At 44.1% G+C, this 7,958-nt stretch overlaps 1 non-coding gene across 1 annotated transcript; it reads right to left on the reverse strand.

Moving 5' to 3' along the window:
• Window positions 1–7,239: 7,239 nt before the first annotated feature.
• LOC119160225 (U5 spliceosomal RNA) lies at window positions 7,240–7,361 on the reverse strand. The gene has a single exon (XR_005108297.2). It is a non-coding gene; the product is annotated as a U5 spliceosomal RNA (small nuclear RNA).
• Window positions 7,362–7,958: the final 597 nt, after the last annotated feature.

Here is a 7,958-nt window from a genome sequence, read left to right on the forward strand (position 1 = left end):
TCAAGCCAAGATCGCGTACTTGGTCAATGTGATGGAAATACAAACATTAGAAACACTGCCACCTCTAGTAAGAGCATAACACTTCAGTATCTTGGACTAGCAAAGAGGTGCACAAGAAAGTTAAGCCCACTCTTGCGGAACTTTGAACACGAATATTTCAGAGTGGGGGAGGGCAACATGCTGTGGCACTTTTAAACCCATGAAACATCTGCAGAAAACAGGGTAAAGGCAAGTCAAGAAACGCTGTTATGAAGGCCTGCGCATGGACAGCTTTCTGAATCTAGGCCCAAGTGTTATGCTTTGTGCAAGCCAAAATCCATGTAAATAGGGAAAGCATACTTTTAGGAGTACCAGCGTAAACACATCTTGGCAGTTGGCTTTTTAGTACAAACAGCAATCCCTGCAATGAAAACATAAACATTTTATCTTAACGGTAACAGTGTGAGCACACACACGGGCCAGCGGAGCCATGTCGAATTGTCAGTGCCAGTGTAACCATGTGGCATAATGAACTATTCTCCGGCCAACACATGCACAGTTTGCCCCTAAAAAGCGATGCTTTCATATACGTAGTACAAAAAGTCTGCACTTACCAAAATTCACTTGCTTTCTGTACTTTAGCGTCGTTGGGAGCATCTTTATCTGCAGTATAACCAAATTTGTGTAAGAGACATGCATCAAACATTGTTTCATTTGGTAGCAGTGAAGTCAGGTTAAGAACAGCCAAGTAGGAATCAGCCTAATTATGTGCAGGCGGCAAATCCCAAACGGCGTTATTGAGGTTGTCGAAATTTTCGTCGATTGGTATTAACGTCGATATGTGACTTCAACGGCATGCCAAGTTTTCACAGCGCATAAAGATTTCATGATGCAGAATAATGACAGCGCTAACGAGAACATACATCATTTATGATTGTCTTTTACAATATTCAGTTTTGCTAAGGCTTTGCATCACTAAAGAAATCTGAAAGGTTAGGGTCATTCCTCCTCCAATTGTTCTGTCAATATGTAAACTGCTCGCTTGATGGGGCGCTTATAAAATAGTACGTTCAGCGCAGAGGTGAAGCAAGTGACGCAGTGATGTGGGCAGATTTTTTTTTTAGGCGTGCGGGAAGGGGGGGGGGGGGGTCCGCTTATCTGAATAGGCCGGGCAAGCGAATATGGTCGTCAATTTGGGCTCCCTACGCCCAGCCTAAAAAAATTCTGTGCGCAACCGCCTGGCTATGCCAGTGAAGTGATGCGACAATGATTTGTTCACTTACTGATTTACATACATTTTACATCTCCAAAAAATGCGGCCCAAGGCCCCAACACTCAGCCGTTAACATTACATAAAGCCAATGGTAGAAAAGTGCCAGTATGAATGCAGCTACAACCCCGCCCCAATGTTTTTTCAAGCGAGGTAGTGTTGCGGAAATGAACTTTTAACTGCAAAAGTACACTGGCACTGCAGTGGTGACAGGGGAAGCAAGAGGGTATGCAGGCGGTAATAGAGGTAATTTAGTCCGATACGGCTAGCAATGGATACGGTGAATAAGAGCAAATCATTTCTCTTTCAATAGCGCAACCACTCAACAATGTATTGTAAGAGCATTAAATGTTGCTGGAAATGCCACTCACCTGCACGCTGATGCATGCACAGTCCTTTGTCCGACGAGCGAACAAGCTTGCAGATAGCTGAAGACGTGTTTACGATGTGTTTGTTCCACCCAGCAGCAAAATCCACAACTACTTCGCGCTCCATAAAGATAAATATACCCTAACCTTCATCACGAATAAGTAGAAACGCAAATCTGCGACACACACACACGATCAAAACATAGCTCACAATCTCGCACGTCCATGTGCTCGCCAACCACAGACCATATGAAAATGAGTAAGTAGTGCGAACGCGAACCTAGTTGCGCCGAAAAAAAAAAAACGTCGAGCAGTGGCAGCACAGGCGTCAGCGCAATAATTTCAATGTGCTCTCCTAATACAATTATAAAAAAACTGAGGTACACTAAAACTCATAAATAAATATAAAAAGTTGAGTGTAATTTTTATTTAGTGCTAGTCAACATAAACACTGAATAAAAATTACTTTGTATTTTACATCGTTTGCTACGCTAGCGCCACATTGGTCGTGCGGGCGCAGATGGCGCAGATTTGTCATTCTGCCCTCAAACTACACGGTGAAGCGTGCTACTAAGTGAATGGCTGATGAGAAGCGCGTCTGGGTCCGCTTTTTTTTTTCTTCGATATATGTGGGCAGGGGGTGGGGGGCTCCTTATGCACGTGTTTCGGTGCTTGATCGACTTTGACGCCCTTACTTCGCGGACGAACGGCGTGTCTAGGCTTTTTTTATCGTTGTTTTGCACGTGTTTCGGCGTTCGGTCGGCTTTGACGTGCCAACTCTCCATTCAGCTGCTGCGTGTGTTAGGTATTTGCCGTACTGTATTTTCAGGCCTTCTGTGTTCAGCCAGCGCTGCTATCTTATTATCTACGGATGCTAAAATAAATCACTGTTTTGGTTTGGTGAAGTTTGGCACACAGAACAAACAATAATCTGGCCCATGAATATCAATGTGGGCGGCATGCTTATTTGTGTGCGGTGTCCTGCCGGGGAGTAACCGTTGCGTGACGAGAGCATTTACAGCGGTTCCTCCTTCCGTTGCTCCCTTACAAACTTAAGATGAATACAGTTGCTCCCCTATTCTCGAACAAGTCGGCCATCTTGTTCCGCTTGGTCTTTTCGGAGAGTAACAGTCGGTCTGAAGGAGTAAAAACAGCCGTTGCTCCCATTTTGGCCATTTTTGGCTTAGAGTGTATGTCGTCCGTTCGCGTGACGTAACACCGAGTTTGGTACATGTGAAGCTATAGCGAAACGGCCGCCAGCGCATCATAAGCGTGGCATATAGTCATGTTGTTACATGACACGCATCTCATGATTATCATGTTTGCACCAGTCACATGCCTTCGTCGTCCATTAATGTACTGTAATACCAAGTTTGGTATATGTCACGCTAGCGAAACGGCCGCGAGCGTATCATGAGCGTGGCATGTAGTCATGTTGTTACACGCCATGCATGTCATGATTTCCATGTGAGGGCCGGTCGCTTGCGTTCGCCATGCAATCATGCCATACCATACCAGTTTTGCAACATTCCATGTGAACAAAACCACCGCACGGTACCGGTTACTTGAAACGGCCGTCCCCATTTGCAGCGCCCACCAATGTTGCTGCTCAAGGTTCAGCGTTCATACTTGTAAAATTCTTAATTAAAAAGCCATTATGGCGCATGTCTACAGCACCATAACAACGCGTATATATTCTGCATGTGCGTCTTTTACTAAAAACTCCCAAGCATTTCGCCGAGGGTGAACATGGTTTAGTGCAAATACACGGGGTGATGCTATGAGGGGTATTTATTAATTTGCACTATTATACATAATAATCACACTATGGTGCCTTTATGGTGTAATGGTTTTTGGAAATCGCAATTCTCTCTCTTTCTTTTAAAGATATAGAGAAGACTGCGGACGCCACCGACGGCGGTGGATGGTTTGGGGTCACTTATAAAGTGTATTCACACTTAAAAAGGCATGCATAAGGAATTTCAGGGACCGTAGCGCTCATCACGCTACGCTGACCATGCAACGCTTGCACGAAAAGGCGAGAGTTTCCAATGCTTTGCTAAGACGAGGCGGTGGTGGCACCTACCCATCGTCTTGCGTTCTACACCTTATCACCCCTGAGACGGGCTCTCACACCAGTCTCTGAGACACGCGCTTCATTTCTCAAGAAAACTGCCACATGACGCTCATGTCTCACGTGTAACGTGACTTGATGCGCTCGTTCGCCTCCGCTGCACGCTCTAGGCACTCTAACGCAGCGCCTCCACAATAACATTAACTGATTTTCTGGAGCAGAACATCAAAGAAATGTTTTGTTCACTCTATCCACACGCAAGACTATCGCCTTTCAACGACATTTGCAGATTAACATGCAGATACGGGGCCATTTTTTTGTTCGACGCGAAATACTTGAAGAATTTTGTGGAGACCACAGACACAAACGTTACTTTCATGGCGTCGCATCACGGCTGGAAGCAGTAAAATTTGTCCTTTGCGAAATGTGTGACTTGTTAATCATAATATCCAGCAGTGTTGTCATTGGCAAGTTTTTCACTTACCCGCATTTGTGCGAAAAGTCCGAGATAAATTCTGTCTCTTCAAAAAATACCAAAACGGGTGCGACTCTCGGAGAAATTTTTTATGATTCTGAAGAATCTACGTGTGCATAATATATATATATATATATATATATATATATATATATGTGTGTGTGTGTGACGTATGAAGTGAATAAACATGGGGTATGAGCCAGGCCACGTCCCCCATTCATCATAGCGTCACACAAGTCGACAGGATGAAGACCTCCCAGCCACTTCATCAGTGTCTCATCATCGACGCAGTTCTACACAAGACGCCCTGACCATATATCGACTACGGAATCATCTCCTAGCCGCACACAGCGACCAGCACCATGACAGAATCATCGACCGATGTTCCCATCCCCAAGTACACCAGAGCAGCGGACGATGGACCTGTACAGGACTGGTTCGACCTGTTCGAGTTCCACGCTACCGCTGCATCTTGGTCGGAACGGGAGATGGTTACGAACTTCAGCGACTACGTCTCTGGTGAGGCATTCAAGTTTTACCTGACACGCATATTCGAAAACGACGAATCATGGCAAAAGATCAGGGAAGAGATGATTACCCGTTTCAAAGAATACGATGAAGACATGTTCATACCTCATCAGCGGAAGGCTTTTCAATTGACCCATCACAGTTACGCGAAGTCTTCCCGCAGTAAGTCTACTTTCCAAACGAGATCTCAGAGAAAATATACCACCATTGTACCATCATATGACTCTTCCGAAAAAACGTCACGCATTCGAACACTGACTGGTAACGTGCACGTCGCAACAGACAAGGTAATACTGACAGGAATCTAGAAAATTTCGCCAAAAAACTGAACCTAAACCCGCCTTTCCCAAGTGCAATGAAATCGGCATTTTCAACGTGTTCACTGCACCACAACACTTCAGATTTTACAGAACCACCCAAATGCCTTGATGCATCGTGTCACACACAAGGCCCAAATGGTTTCGAGCGTGTGACGGAATTTACGTCTGACGAGCTGGTGAATCCTCGCAATACCAGCCCCCACCCTGACGTTCGCGACCAGGGTCGTTCGACAGACACTATCAGCCTAACTACGCTGCAAAAAGAAAAACATACGCCAACAGAACCACCTGAAGCCATGTCTGTTGTGCTCTCATCGTAAAGTGACAACACACATGTGAGTCAAAGCACTGCAGGAATTTCGAATCCACCAACGCCGGCGCATTGTCAACTGACAGAAGCATTTACAATCAAGGATGACTCCAACCATCTTGGGAGCGTTCTCATCAGCCTGTCACGCTGCTTTCATCGCAGGACAAGCCTAGCAGTACAGTGTCGGCTACCAACAATTTCATGATCACATCACCATCTAAAGAAAAGCAGACTCATGTTTCTGAAAGAGGCCCATCTGACGAACTTTCACAAGAAGACGAGCGATTTCAACAAAGGCAACTCCACGAACTCCAAGAATTCAACGGCTACTCGAACAAGAACAACGATCAAGTGGAACCTCCTCACGAGTACACTTGTGGCTGAAAGATCATCAGAGACAACATCAATTAAAGAAGCAAAGACGAAGTCGATGCCTAAGCCATCTTCGCAGAAAGCAACGTCGACAAAGTTTCCTGCACCAGTTCTCAACGCCGTGTTTACGATTCAACAAACTGAGAGAAGACTACATAAAGCTACGAAAGAGACGTACAGCTACCACGTGTACAATGAAGGAACAAAGGCATCATACCATCTGCTTCGGTTCTCGCACATGCAGGCTGCAAGCACTCGTTATGTCTCAGCCACGACACAGAAAGCAGCGTCTACGACGGAGAACTTCGTGCCTACGACATCCGACTCTCAAATGCTACAAGTACTTCGACCCTTGTTCATTCATGACAGGAATCGCTGTGTCATCAGTAATTTCTACGTTCAAGGCGTGCTTCTGTTGGCCAGAACGCAATAGTCAACCTCGCCCACCAGAGTTGTCATAAAATTCATCGGACTGCTCAATCGGCCTTGAAGATTTAGTGAGATTGTGGAACTCCGTCTGGACGTTAAACTGTGAATTTGAGCATTGTTTTGTTCATTAACTTCTTTAATTTGTTATAGTTTGTAACCAGTGCCATCTTTAGTGGGGAGGGGGAATCGTGTGACGTATGAAGTGATGGTAGATAGAAGCCGAGAAGGAAGAAGTGAGAGATAGAATAAACATGGGGTATGAGCCATGCCACGTCTCGCAATCATCATAGTGTCATATATATATATATATATATATATATATATATATATATATATATATATATATATATATATATATATATATATATGTTGACCATCGACATCAGCACTCCAGATGGAAGGTGTCCGAAGCTCACTCTCAATTACGATTTATGAAGACAGTTGAAAAGAGACACAAGATAATATTCATATAAAAACAAGGCATTTCGGTTTCAGCACGGGGAGCCCTGCGAACAATGCAGTTCCCAGACATTTTTTTATTTTATGTTTCTATCCATGCCGGCTTTTACCTTGATGACTTTCATGTTCCTTCACAACAAGATTCAAGATTGGTTTCCATCAAACTCTCGGTTGACTCATCATTGCTTTAAAGTTAGCTTATCAATCTCTCCCAATTAATTATTGATCACAAATTGATTGGCTTAATTACGCAGTAGTCAGCAACATTCATTTTTTCATGTCGTTATAGAGGGCATCAGCGTATTTTAAAATTCTAGCCTGATTTAGCTAAGGCACCATGTTTTGAAACTTCTTGAATCATAGCACGGTTGACATCAGCAATACAGAGCCCGGCGTAAATAAATTTCTGTAGGTGTGAACAAGAAATAGCCTGCTCAGGCATGACGCGGGTAAATATGGTTGCTTTTGAAAGACACTGACAGTCCACCCCGTTAGTAAAGCGGGCCGGTCTTGAATATAGCGGGAAAAAAGTGCCACCTCGGCGTCCGCCGGTTGTGCAGTCAAGCAACGAAAGTTGACTAGATTTGTAACCCCAGCGGCGAGTGTAAGTCAACAGAGAAAAGTATCAAAGTCTTACTTTTAATTTTTAAAGTAGGCCTCACCCAAACGGGCAAGGCCTCCCAAAAATTGGCCTATAGGCTCATTAGAGTGTCTTCCCCCACGGCAATCTTTAGTAAAAGGTGAAAGATTGACTCGATTGAGGGAGGACCTGAGCGATGCAAAACGCACGGCCCACACTCCGCGGTCTTGAAAAATAGCCAGAGAACTTGGCCAACTTGCTGCTGAAGTTTATTGTACGTTTCAGCCTTTTATTCTCAAAATATGTGTTGTCATAAAAACTTTTCTGCACCACTCACTATAGTAACGTATAACTTTTGATTAACAGAAGTCAAATATAGGCACGTTCCTTTCAGTTTAGGCTCTCATGCTGGCGAAAAATGTATGCAGCCGTGTACACTTCCATCAAGGTTTGTAAGTTCCGGAGTAGCGGCACGTGAGCACGCATCTTTATCATACTTGGCGCGCTTCGTATTTCGTTTTGAATGCGAACATTTCTTTGTGAACTTCGGCGACTTTGAGCGTATCTATCTATCTATCTATCTATCTATCTATCTATCTATCTATCTATCTATCTATCTATCTATCTATCTATCTATCTATCTATCTATCTATCTATCTATCTATCTATCTATCTATCTATCTATCTATCTATCTATCTATCTATCTATCTATCTAGCCGCCTACGACATTTAGCTCTCCTGGCCGTTTCGATAATGGTATCGATACCAAACTTGGTATGGCATAACATGACTG

The sequence above is a fragment of the Rhipicephalus microplus genome, chromosome 3, assembly GCF_043290135.1.
Source record: "Rhipicephalus microplus isolate Deutch F79 chromosome 3, USDA_Rmic, whole genome shotgun sequence".
Taxonomy (NCBI): domain Eukaryota; kingdom Metazoa; phylum Arthropoda; class Arachnida; order Ixodida; family Ixodidae; genus Rhipicephalus; species Rhipicephalus microplus.